The 12,235-nt window shown below is 36.8% G+C and overlaps 1 long non-coding RNA gene across 1 annotated transcript in view; it reads right to left on the minus strand.

Annotated features, from left to right (window-relative positions):
* Positions 1-584: 584 nt before the first annotated feature.
* The window catches only part of LOC138183819 (uncharacterized), a 117,594-nt gene continuing 105,943 nt past the window's right edge, over positions 585-12,235 (minus strand). The window contains exon 3 of the long non-coding RNA XR_011174173.1: positions 585-675. This is a non-coding gene — a long non-coding RNA (uncharacterized LOC138183819). The remainder of the gene's footprint in view (positions 676-12,235) is intronic.

Raw genomic sequence — 12,235 nt, forward strand, 5'->3', positions numbered from 1 at the left:
TGTTAAGGCATAGAGAGGATTCGGAAATACAAATAGTTTGCTTTATTTCACACACAACAGCTATACATATGTCGGGTTCACATTATGATTAGGGTTACGGGCATGAAACGAATCTTCATTTGGATTACACATTGTTGTTATGCTATAGAGAAGACATTGACTAGTGCAAATGCGATTAGTACAGAATTTGACAAGTAGCCATGGTAATTAGATACTCGAGAAGCTAATGACAATGTTCCTAGGTCCAATAACGAATCCGCGGTCAACGGGATAACAGAATGCGAATTCTTACAAAGCCCCAAGTCGTACTCGACTTGCTTGGCTACGGTACAAGTATTAGTGAACTAACTCTCTGTTAACACTCGCTATACGACCTCACGAGATGATGGGGTGTGTTACGTCCGGCGACACTCTACCTAGACCAGGCCACACACCGCGGGCAGGATGACGACCAGATGTCCGCACGTCCTTACTGCGTCCCTCAATACTTTTAAACACCTAGCATAAATCTCAGGAATTTCCTAGGAAGGTCCTTCAGACCGAACAAACATCTCTTCACTAAATCGCTTTCTCAAGGTTTATTGTTACTACAGGAAAGTCAGTTGTCTCACATATGATGCTTCCCACTAGCAACCCTCTCTCGGAGGTGGTTAGCACCCTTCCTCGCCAACCAACCTAAAGAAATAACCAATTGACAGAGAAGTCCTTCCCTCACTCGTCCAACGACAACATTTCCTTAACAAATCAGCTTTCTCGCGTCATTAGAGCCACCCATAGCAAACTTCCTCCGCTGCATCATCTTTACAGAAAGTCAGTCTTTACGCATTCCTTAAACCGTCAGCATCTAAGTATACGTCACGTACCACACATTGTAACTTCGGCTAACAATCGACACTCAATTATATCTTATCAATTTATATCTATCTAGTCAATAACTTGTTGGAATAAACTGTGATTTATAACTTGTTATATCAGTGTCATATTCAATTAAACCACCTCTATTATCCTAACCGAAATAGGGGATCGATCATTTCGTGGCGTCGATTATCTGATCGTAACGGGAATTTACGACTCACGTTGGCGTGTTTCCTCGCGATCGCGTCTCTCCGCGAGTGGTCGAAACAGTGTGTGTCTAAGTACACGAGATTATCGGATTCGTCGAGGATATCCTTCGTTCGAAAAGTGAGGGAAATTGACGTTGCTGTTAATTGGTCAATTTCCATGTTGGTGGTTAGAAAAGGATGCTAGCCGCCCTTGAGGGAAGGTTGCTAGCGGGAAGCGTCGTTCGTTGAAAAAATAGATCTCCCCTATCTTCCCGTAGTTGGGACAAAGACTGTTTGTCTGTTCGAAGGACTTTAGGTAACTTAATTTTAATGTTTATAACGGCGCTGAGGCTAGCTGAACATGTACTGTGGAGATGCGTCGGCATCTGGTAACAATCATATCCGAAGAATAGGGTCTGCGTGTGGCGAGCCACAGGACAGAAACCGTTGGAATGTTTACTGTCGAGTGTTACAACTATTTCCTTTTTAAGGAGAGCTATAGAATTACCCCATACCTTTGTTAAACAAAGCGTTCATCCTGTGACCGCGACTACGTTCGGTGACTGGTCGTCGCCTCGAGTCCAAGCTCATTATCACGAATCTCGAACAAATACAATCAGATTAAATGACGACAATTGTTTAATTACGCTTATGGTATAATATAGATTACGGTATTAAGGGATTTTCCCGAAGTTCCAAAGGGATTGCTCCGATGTCCTTTCATCTCCAACACATATATATTACACTCTGAAGACCTCGATAACCTTCTTGCACGCACGCTTTTTGTCAACTGACTATACTAGATTCTTCTAACAACTTCCATTCGTCTTTTATCTCAACTGCGACATGGACGCCCTCTGACGCTTACACACACATTCACATGTACAGTGTAAATGTATCATCTACCTAACAATTATCCTACCATTGATTCTGCTGATATTACAGCTGCATGAGATATTTTTAAGACGGCAAATTGAGAACATTCCATATACAAGTGTGCTCCGGTTTTCCCTAGTGTCACTCAGGGGAAACTCCAGTTTTGTTACGTGATTTCATTTCTGCAGCGATTCACACAATTTCATCATCGTGAGAGAGGGTGACAGTGTAAATTGACATGGACACTTCTCCTACACTAATACTTACTATTTACTACAACTTACTATTTATACAGAATTCGTCACAATTCGTCACAACTCTCGACCATGTTCGAACATTGTTTCAACTGTTCGCACGTCCTATTAACCTATGCTTCTCATTCACTCATACAGCTGTCTCACGCTTCATACACTTTTCCACATTGTCAACATTCTCAATACAGACAATCTCACAGTTATTACCCTGTTGTATCGATCAACTTGCCTGTTCGTGTATGTGGTTTCTACAGTAATGGAACACGTTCGATCTTCTCATCCTTTACGTATTTTTTGAAAATATGGCGGGTAAAATTATCAGTTTCAGAGTATGGGTTTGCTAGACGTTCTAAAATATTGGTAAATACAGTTAATCACTATCTCCAAGTTGATTTGCACAGATATCACCTGATATATTTTGTGAACACATCAGTGGCTGTGAAAAAATGTTTGTTTCCTCTCCGGTCTTTTCTAGTTGTTCCATATGGTCTAGACGAAGGGCTTGAAACAGCAGACTACGTCCCTGTAACGTCAATTCATATTAGAGGCCGGATGTGTGCAGGTCTTCAGCGCGTACCCTCAATTACCCCAGGGACCCACCATAAACATAAACTTTTTAAGTTTATTATTTCTGTTATCTGTTTATGGATGGTCCTTGAAACAGCCCTTAGGTTGTTATACGTCCTTACCAATTATGGGGAAAGCAGGTAGTTACCTAATGGGAAAAACCCAATACTTGACTAACGAAAAAGCTGGTTTTTCCCATAAACAATATTACCTACTAGCCACGTTGGTAGGAGGCTTTCTCCTCCTATCTTCATTTATTAACATGACCTATAACCAATTGGCATCGTGGATCGTTACCCTCACTTTTCCTAACGGAAGGTGCGAACAGCGAATCTGCGTTGTTAATTAAAAAGGGCACACCCACACCTAGCTTTCCTCCGTAATGAGACGAGAACACCTAGGAGAGAAATAGAAAAAACCATCGAACAGTGAATATCTCTCCGATCAGTGTAAACCTGTGCTAGAAAATAAAGACAGTAGTTGTGTTACGAATCAGCTACTTTATTTCATCAACCTACCCTTAAATTTACATGACATCCCCTTGTACCAATAAATACAATGTTTGTGGCGCTCTTGTTTCCCATTAATTGGTGAAAATCCAGTGTAACGTAAACAAACCACATAAATAAACTAGAGTCGTTACAATCGAAAATACTCAAAAACAGTAGTCAACGCCCCATGGTATGTCAGGAACAAGAATATACGCAAAAGCCTAAAAAACCAAAGGTTAAAGAAGTCGGGAGATACCCAAAAAAAATACAACATGGCCATCCACATGTTAATTAGCGATAAAGTTAGAAAAATTTACTGAATATCCAGCTGGACAAATTGTAAAATGCTAATTAAATAAATAAAAAAAAATATTGGTTTGTTTGGCCTTTTGTTTCTTTGGATATCTGTAACATCAACTGCATTTGCCGTTGTTTATTTTCTTTGAAGTATTGTTCACTATGATGTATACAATATTTGGAATTTGGAACGCTACTTGATGCGAATTCTCAACTAAATAGCGATCGGTCAGATTCAACTAATCGGTTGATACAGCGAACCTTGAATGAGTTAATGTGGAGGTAAACTGAATATATCGAGTGTTAATATGGTTTGATACCTTATTTGACACTTTTAGTATACACGAAGAGTTTGACATTCTGATCACGACGGTTGTATGATTTTGTTGAAATTAAATACGATGTGGTATCACATAAACGGTACATCATTCTGATGAAAACTGTCGTAGGATGTTCTTGCTCCTCCCACGAGCAGCTTCGTCTCCGTACATCCTAAGTTCCCGTCCCTGGTTTTTTCTGGTTTACCTGTACTCTCGGGGATGCATATCTTCTAGTATTGCCAGTTGCTTACCTTTGTCCTGACCCACCGAGCACCTCGGATGTTTTTTAGCCTCTTAATGAGGTCCGCTTCGTAAGGTCTACAGTTCGGGGAGGCAGGCACTTAGGACTTTCCCAAAAAAAGGAGATCTGTTGTCCGAGTTATAAACTGACGGCCACTCAAAATTTCGAACACTATTGTTCAACAAGCCAATGCGGAGACCACTGACGAAAACGCAGACAAGTACTTTCTATTCAATGGATAATTCTCCCAGATTCTTCTTTCATTGGGAAGTTTCTGAAAACAGTTGTAGTCGAAGTAGGATATTTCCAACAGTGTCTGATAATTTCGGAGCCAATTGAATCTGGACAGGGAGCAGGTTCCATGTCATCAGTTCTAACTCCCCAAAGAGTAATTAATATTTTCTTCGTAATAAGAGTTTGTAATCGTCTAAGTTTTGCTCGTTTGGATTTAGCAGTTTGTGCTTCATAATGTCATACCACGTGTTCATAGTGGTTTGATCATATCTGTAAATAGTAATGTTTTGTTTGACATATTTTTAATTGGGATGTGTGCCATGGTAGCCATTAGATATTGCCAAGTACAGCTTGAGCTTTCATTCCAAGCAGACGTATGTGTTGCTTCTAGGTAAGTTTTTTGTTCCAAGTTATTCCCAAATATATCATTTTATTCTTGAGTGGAAGAGATTCATAAGAGGTAAACTACATTTGCCAGTTCTTAATTATATTAATTATTTAATCATTGTTTTGTTTTTTATGCTTGTAGTAGAAGATTATAACTCCTATGAAAGGTTGTTGCATTCTCCTTTAGTTTTGTATGTTTCAGACAAGCTGGCACACTTCCGTTTTTTCTTAATGTTTCACGCATACCTTTTTTTTCTTCAAATATTACGTTGTCCGAAAAGTTTCTTTCGTTTTATAAAGAAATAATAGACGCACAATGTTTTTTGTTTCATATTAGTTTATTGAATTATGCACGAACATAATAATAGAGATGTAACGAAATGGATCATGCCTAATTTAATAAAATAGTATAAAAGAGAAATTGTTGTTCATCTATTATCACCTTATGAAACGAAATAATCTTTTCGGACAATCTAATAATTCCTCTGCAATTTGTACACTGTTATAATAATTGTCCGTGTTATCTGCGTGCTCGAAATTTATAAATGATTATAATTAAAGGGAAAGCTTCTTCTCTTTACAGATGGCTTCACAAATGGCATATGACAATCTTCTTACGGCGGTTCTCCACATCAGCAAAATAGGAGAAATGGTCATTCGTTCGATGCATTCGTCGATGGTTTTTCCCAACTTGCTGATAGAAAGTCGACTATTACAACGCAAGTGGGTATATAAAATTATCGTACGCATCTTAATATACATACATTGAACAGCTAGACTAATAGGAAGCCGTGCATACTGTACACGCTTGCTAGTTTCATTTACACAACCATATTCCTCTTTTCTCTTATTTCCTCTTTCATTGACAAACCAGGAAGTCGATCATAATAATACAACTATTATACGTAACAAACATCTCTAACCGAACATCATTGATCGTGGTCTAAATTTGCGATTAAATACAGATTTAAATATGTTCATTCGTTCGTTATGCAAACTAATAAAGTTAAGTAACAAAATGGATTTATGATAAATTTCTCTCGTATTTCTAGAGTAGGCTCACAATACATTGTTTCGCGTTAGAATTATCCAATTGTATCTCGTATTTGATCGTGAATTTCCGTATTTTATAAAATAAAATGTAACAATGTATTAAATCTAGTCGGAAAATAAATGGCAGAGTCAGAAATATCGGCAAGCCGAATAACGAATTACTTCGTTTGCTGTTATGAGTGGATAGGAGGCTACTTAGGGCGAATACTGGTATTGTCGTGTTATCGTCCCTTGATACGACCATCATGCTTTCCTTGGAATTTGTTGCGCCATGCTGATACCATTTTTTCCTAATCATTAGTCGGTTGAAAGAATATTCTTTATCCCATTTACTCCACCAGTACTGTCTATACGGACAAAACTCGCCTCAATTGCTATCAGTTTAGGGGATAATTCTTCGTATGCGAGTGATGTGTTTCCTACCATCAAAATCCCGAACAACGCTTATTTGAGTACTTACGAGATAAGTTAGTAGGAAAGTTATTTGGAAAGATATTTCACAGGATATAATTTTACAGATATGTGTAATTTTGTGTGCTACTCACAAATTAGCCGCGTATAGTGACACATATATGTGAGTATGAGTGTGTGTGGGAGTATGTGCGTGCGCAGCATCTCGTAGAACAGAAGAACGGAGAAAATGATGGTGAGACAAAAAGAGTGCTGAGACACGTTCAGTGTGTATCTACGAATATCTTGTAAATCACATATTAAATAAATATGAAACTATTTTAATATCATTTCTATATGTAATGTGAGTGTTGCTATACGTTTGTTTTGGCAACTAAGATCCACAATCCTTAACAATAATAAGACTATTAAACTGTTATAAAAGTAATATAGAAACATGGTTTATTTAAAAATTATTTACAATGTAATGTTTTGTCCATGATGAAGTATTTACTTCTAGAAAAACTCTACATCTTTTTCTTTTGTATACTCGCGACCTGGACACCGCTGTTACGGTGAAAATAGAACTTAGTGAAGCAAAAAAGTTAACGAAAAGGAGAGGTCCATATTATTGTGTCCTTGAATATAAATGTTGTTTTTGGGTCACAAGGTCTAAAAACAAAAGAGCTATAAGTAGATTTTTATTGCTGTTTCTTGTAACTTACAGCTAGAGTTACATACCAAGATTAATTTTTTGGTAACGTCCATTGCTGTCAATTTATCAACGTGCTCCCTATCATATTCTATTGTAATGTAACACTGCTAAATTCATCATCTGGATCAGCATATACTATACCTGTACTTAAGCTTACTTCAATATATATTTCTATTAGAAATTTATCCACGCGTTCCTCTATCAGATAACCTCAACAGTCCAGAAGCACTTTTTCGGATGACAATATTATGATATCTACGTTAAACAGAAGATTTCATTACATTATCAGTCAGCCCTAATAATTTCATAACTAATAATTCCCTAAATTTTCTATTTCTATTCTTCTTTATCGTAATCTTGTAAACTATTAAAGCGTTTTTCTGTAATTCCCAGAAGAAACTGAATGCCAAGTTTGCAGTATCGTTTGAGTCCTTTTATAATTATAATGGCATAAGAAAAGATTTGATCCGAATAATCTATACTATACTTTATTGTATGCAAGAGCAGCTAGTGGTTTCAATTTTCCAGATGACTGTTGCCTCGTAAAAGCAGCATGAATGTTACGAATATTTCTTGTACTTGGTACCATGATGGAAGTGAGCTTTGTTGATAAATCTCACGAATCTCTCCATTTGACTATGACAATATTATTCTTTAATACATATATTAACTTATAAATTAATATATACATTAAATTCTAAAAAAAGGCAATAATTTCTTTGGATAACATCTCTCCTGTTTTTTAAATAAATCAATGCATAGTGTACCTCACAGATTGATAGAAGCAATAAAAAATAAGGGAAAATCCACTAAATATTAAATAAAAGGATCACAAAATTAACATTGAATTTATATTGTTTCACAGCCAAAAACACAATTTTAAGAGAAAATTTAATTTTTTCCAGAGTTCGAAAGGAGATAATTTTTGTTTGTTCTATCTTCAGTTTTGTTTTATATCGTAATATGAAATTATACAAACGATTCTTTCAATTTTTGTTTTAGTATCATAAAAAATCTGAAAATATGGTTGAGTTTATAATTATTCGCAGCAGTATATGTGGTAATTAATACAAGTGTTAAAAGATGTATAAAAGTGAGAAAAATATAATTAGCAGGAGAGTTTGAAAACGTGTCAACGAGTATCTATGAATCAGAGTTATTTTGTTATGAAACATATTGACGCACGATAACTCACTTATTATTAGCTTTCCTTATGTTTTGAAATATTAATTTATGCTTAAATATGTTGAGGTTATTCGATGTATAACCTTAGATGTAGAGAAAACTAGTGGATAAATTGTAAGGCAGAAAATATATTTAAATATAAATGTAATTATAAGTAAGAATACAATTTGAGCTGGTCCAGATCCGCACGCTAGCTGTGTTACCCAATAACTGAAAAAAAAACGCCGAAGCCAACGTCGCTTGTCTACTGTTTGTGGTCTGACTTCGTCGCAGTCTTTTGTCTACGCGCTGTCGATGGCTTCAGTGCTTGAGAAACTAAAAAGACCAGATGTAGAGTTTTCTTATAAGTGGTGACCACTTCAACACCCTCCCTAAAACTCTACATCTCCACAAACAATTATCTCAAATTTACAAATTATCTCTTAATATTTTTCTAACTCTTGTCGTAAATATCTGAAAATCAATTTGTCAATGCCTTCACAAGTACATTTGCCAGACGCCTTTCTCTTTTTCATTCAAATTAATTTATTACAAAAAATACTAGAAGACTAAACAGATCATGTAGAGTTTTTCTTTTTTTTTTTAGAAGTGACAACCACTTCGACACCCTCCCTAAAAACTCTACATGTCTACAAACAATTACCTCTTAATATCCTTTTTATTTTTCAAACCTAACTTTTGCCTTAAATATTCAAATCTTGGTTTTGGCAACGCCTTTGTACATATATCTGCCAGTTGCTCTTCGCTTGTTACATACGTTACATCAATTTCGCCTCTATTGTATAAATCTCGCAAGAAATGATATCTTACGTCAATATGCTTACTTCTTTGATGGAATTCTGGATTCTTAATTAATTTCACGGCACTAGTATTGTCTACACATAGCATATACTTAAGGATCTCTATTTTACATTCAAGAAATATTTTCTTTAGCCACATAATTTCTTTCGCTCCTGAGGCTGCATGACATACTCAGCTTCGGTCGTAGATAGAGCTATACATTGTTGTCGCTTACATTGCCATGTGATGGCCGCATTCGCATACTTACATACAACGCCTGATGTCGACTTTCTTGTTTCTTTATCGCCTGCATAGTCAGCATCGCTAAAGGTTTCGAGACTGCCTGCTTTTGTATATAAGAGTCCCATGTCCGCGGTCCCTTTTATGTAGCGCAAAATTCGTTTGACTAATTTCCACTGATACTGGTTTGGATTCTCTAAATGTCTCGCCGCTATATTTATTGCAAAACTAATATCTGGCCTACTTACGGTTTGTAAAAACATTAAGTTCCCTACGGCTTCTCTGTATGGTGCGTTACAATCATTATTGCCTATGTTACTTTCGTTCCAATTAGTCTCGATAGGTGTAGAAACACTGTTTGCCTCATTCATATTAAATTTTTCTAATATGTTTTCGATATATCTACTCTGATGAATGAATATTGAACCATCTTTTAATCTATTAATTTCAAGTCCAAGAAAACTCTTGACTTCTTTCGAACTCGTAATTTTGAATTCTTTATTTAAATCATCAAAAAATTTATCAATTAGAGATTCGTCTGAAGCTGCTACCAGTCCATCGTCTACGTATATGGTCATCAACATTAATTTGTCGTCTTCTGTATAAATATAAAAACAAGGATCTGCGTTACTCTGATAAAATTTTAAGTTTGAAATATATTTTGTGAAACGTTCCGTCCAACATCTTGGAGACTGCTTTAAGCCATATAGGCTTTTTAGCAATTTACAAACGCGATTCGTACCATCATCATAACCTTTAGGTTGTTTCATATAAATATCTTCTTTCAGACTTCCATATAAAAATACGGTTGTAATGTCAAACTGTCCGAGGTGCAAATTATTTTTGGCTGCAATACTGAGCATTAATCTAATTGTATCAAACCGAGCAACGGGACTATAGGTTTCCTTATAATCTATGCCTTCCTTTTGTGAACACCCTTTTATTACAAGTCGCGCTTTGTATCGTTCCGAATTGTCCGGATTTAGCTTTACCGTTAAAACCCACCTATTACTAAGTACCTTCTGATCTTTAGGTTTTTCTACAAGAATCCACGTCTTATTTTCATGGTGCGATTTCATTTCATCGTTCATAGCCGTTTCCCATAACTCTTTCTTTTCGGAACTCATCGCTTCGTTAAAATCCACCGGTAATTTTTCCGCTACGTACGTTACTGGGCTACCATAAAAGTCGGTTCGTTTGATCTTAGCTCTATCTCTCAATTGTCTCACATTGTCGCTAGTTTCAGGAGGTTGTTTTTCATGTTCACTCTCTGCACTTTCATACGTACATGCTCTATCGCTCTGCGCACACACATCTTCGCGCTCGACAATTTTCGGTAAACTTAAATTAATAAATTTCGCACTTTCTAGTTCGGGCTTAAATATTACGTCACGGCTTAATATAACATTTCTTACTGTCGGCACATACACTCGATACCCTCGTCCGTCATCTAGATAGCCTACCAAATATCCTTTGTTCGCCTTTTTGTCAAGTTTTTTTCTCTTCTCCGCAGGTATGTGTGCAAAGCACTCAGTACCGAAAACCCTAAACTTTTCTAAATTTGGCGGTTTCCCGTACCACAGTTCATACGGTGTTTTCTTGTCTTGTCTTGTCGGCCCGGTCTTATTTATGACATGTACTGCTGTGTTCATGGCTTCGGCCCATAAAAACAGCGGTAGATTTGGTTTTGAATATAGCATCGATCGGCCTGCCTCTACTATTGTTCTATTTTCCCTTTCTGCGACACCATTCTGTTCAGGAGTGTATGGGACGTTAATTGTGTGCCTAATTCCCTGACTTCTTAAAAATTCTTTAACTTCTTTATTTTTGAACTCTTTCCCTCCATCACTATGAATTTCTTTAATCTTATCGTTGAATTGATTCTCAACTTCTAGGCAAAAAGTTTTTAATTTTTCGATTACTTCAGACTTATGTCGTAAGAAGTAAATCTTTGTGAATTTTGAAAAATCATCCTTAAATGCAAGAAAATACAGTTTCTTGCCTAATGACTCGACTTCCATAGGTCCACATACATCCGTATAAATAATTTCGCGAGGTTTAGTCGCACGATTGATTTTCTCATGAAAACTCGATCTATGCTGTTTCCCGTACGCGCAACCTTCACAGAAAAAGCTACTATCCTCCACGACTTTCATATTCGAATTTTTTAAAAAACTTTTAACATGTCTGATGTTTTGATGACATAACCGTTCGTGCCATAACTGCAATGTGTCCGCGTTTGACTCTGCTCTATTGCTAAAATTACAAACTGACGGTGTGATAACTCGCATATCCATTTTATACAAATTTCCGATAACAGAACCTTTTGCTATTATTTTCTGGTTTTGTAAAAACATACAATTGGTCCCTTCCTTTAAAACACAGAAATCTATGCCCCTTCTCGCAACAGATCTAATGGAAAATAGGTTTCTTTTCATACCTGGTACGTACAGAACATCGTTCATTGTACATGTTACCCATTTGCCGTCCACAAGAGTCTCTACTTTGATTTTTCTTTTGCCGCACGCATCCATGAACGTACCATCGCCGATCTCTATCTTCACCGTGTTATCGAATTCTTCAAAGACGCTGAACCATTCCCGTCGTCCTGTCATATGATCCGTAGCTCCTGAGTCGATTATCCAAACATCAGGGTTTGCCGCTTGTATCGCTGAGGTGCTTCCTAATAGACCAATTCCGCTGTGATCACGATTTTGATTTCTAGGTTCCTGGCTGTTTCTACTGTTGCTTCTTTTATTATTTTTAAAACAATTTTTACTGGTGTGGCCTTTCCTTTTGCATATAAAGCATCTAAAGCAATCCTTCTTTAGATGGCCAACTTTTCCACAATTGAAGCAGCTTGGTCCTTGTTTCTCGTATTCACATTTGCTTGACTGTTTCTGCTGTTCCCTTTTATAATTGTTACTCTTTGTTACCAGCGCCACCGATGTTTCCTGGTCGTCTTTCTTCCATCTGGTTTCTTCTGTCATCAGCCTGGTACTAAGCCTGTCTAGGGTCTTCTTTCCTTCGTCCACCGAATCCCACGCACTGTGAAAATGGTCAAATTTTTTTGGTAACACCGATAAAATGCGTATTATCAGCATTTTCTCGCCAATTTCACTCCCAAGGGCTTTCATCTTCGCCGCTATTAATTCCAACTTT

This window comes from Bombus flavifrons, chromosome 10, assembly GCF_040668555.2.
Source record: "Bombus flavifrons isolate JBK064 chromosome 10, iyBomFlav1_principal, whole genome shotgun sequence".
Lineage (NCBI taxonomy): Eukaryota > Metazoa > Arthropoda > Insecta > Hymenoptera > Apidae > Bombus > Bombus flavifrons.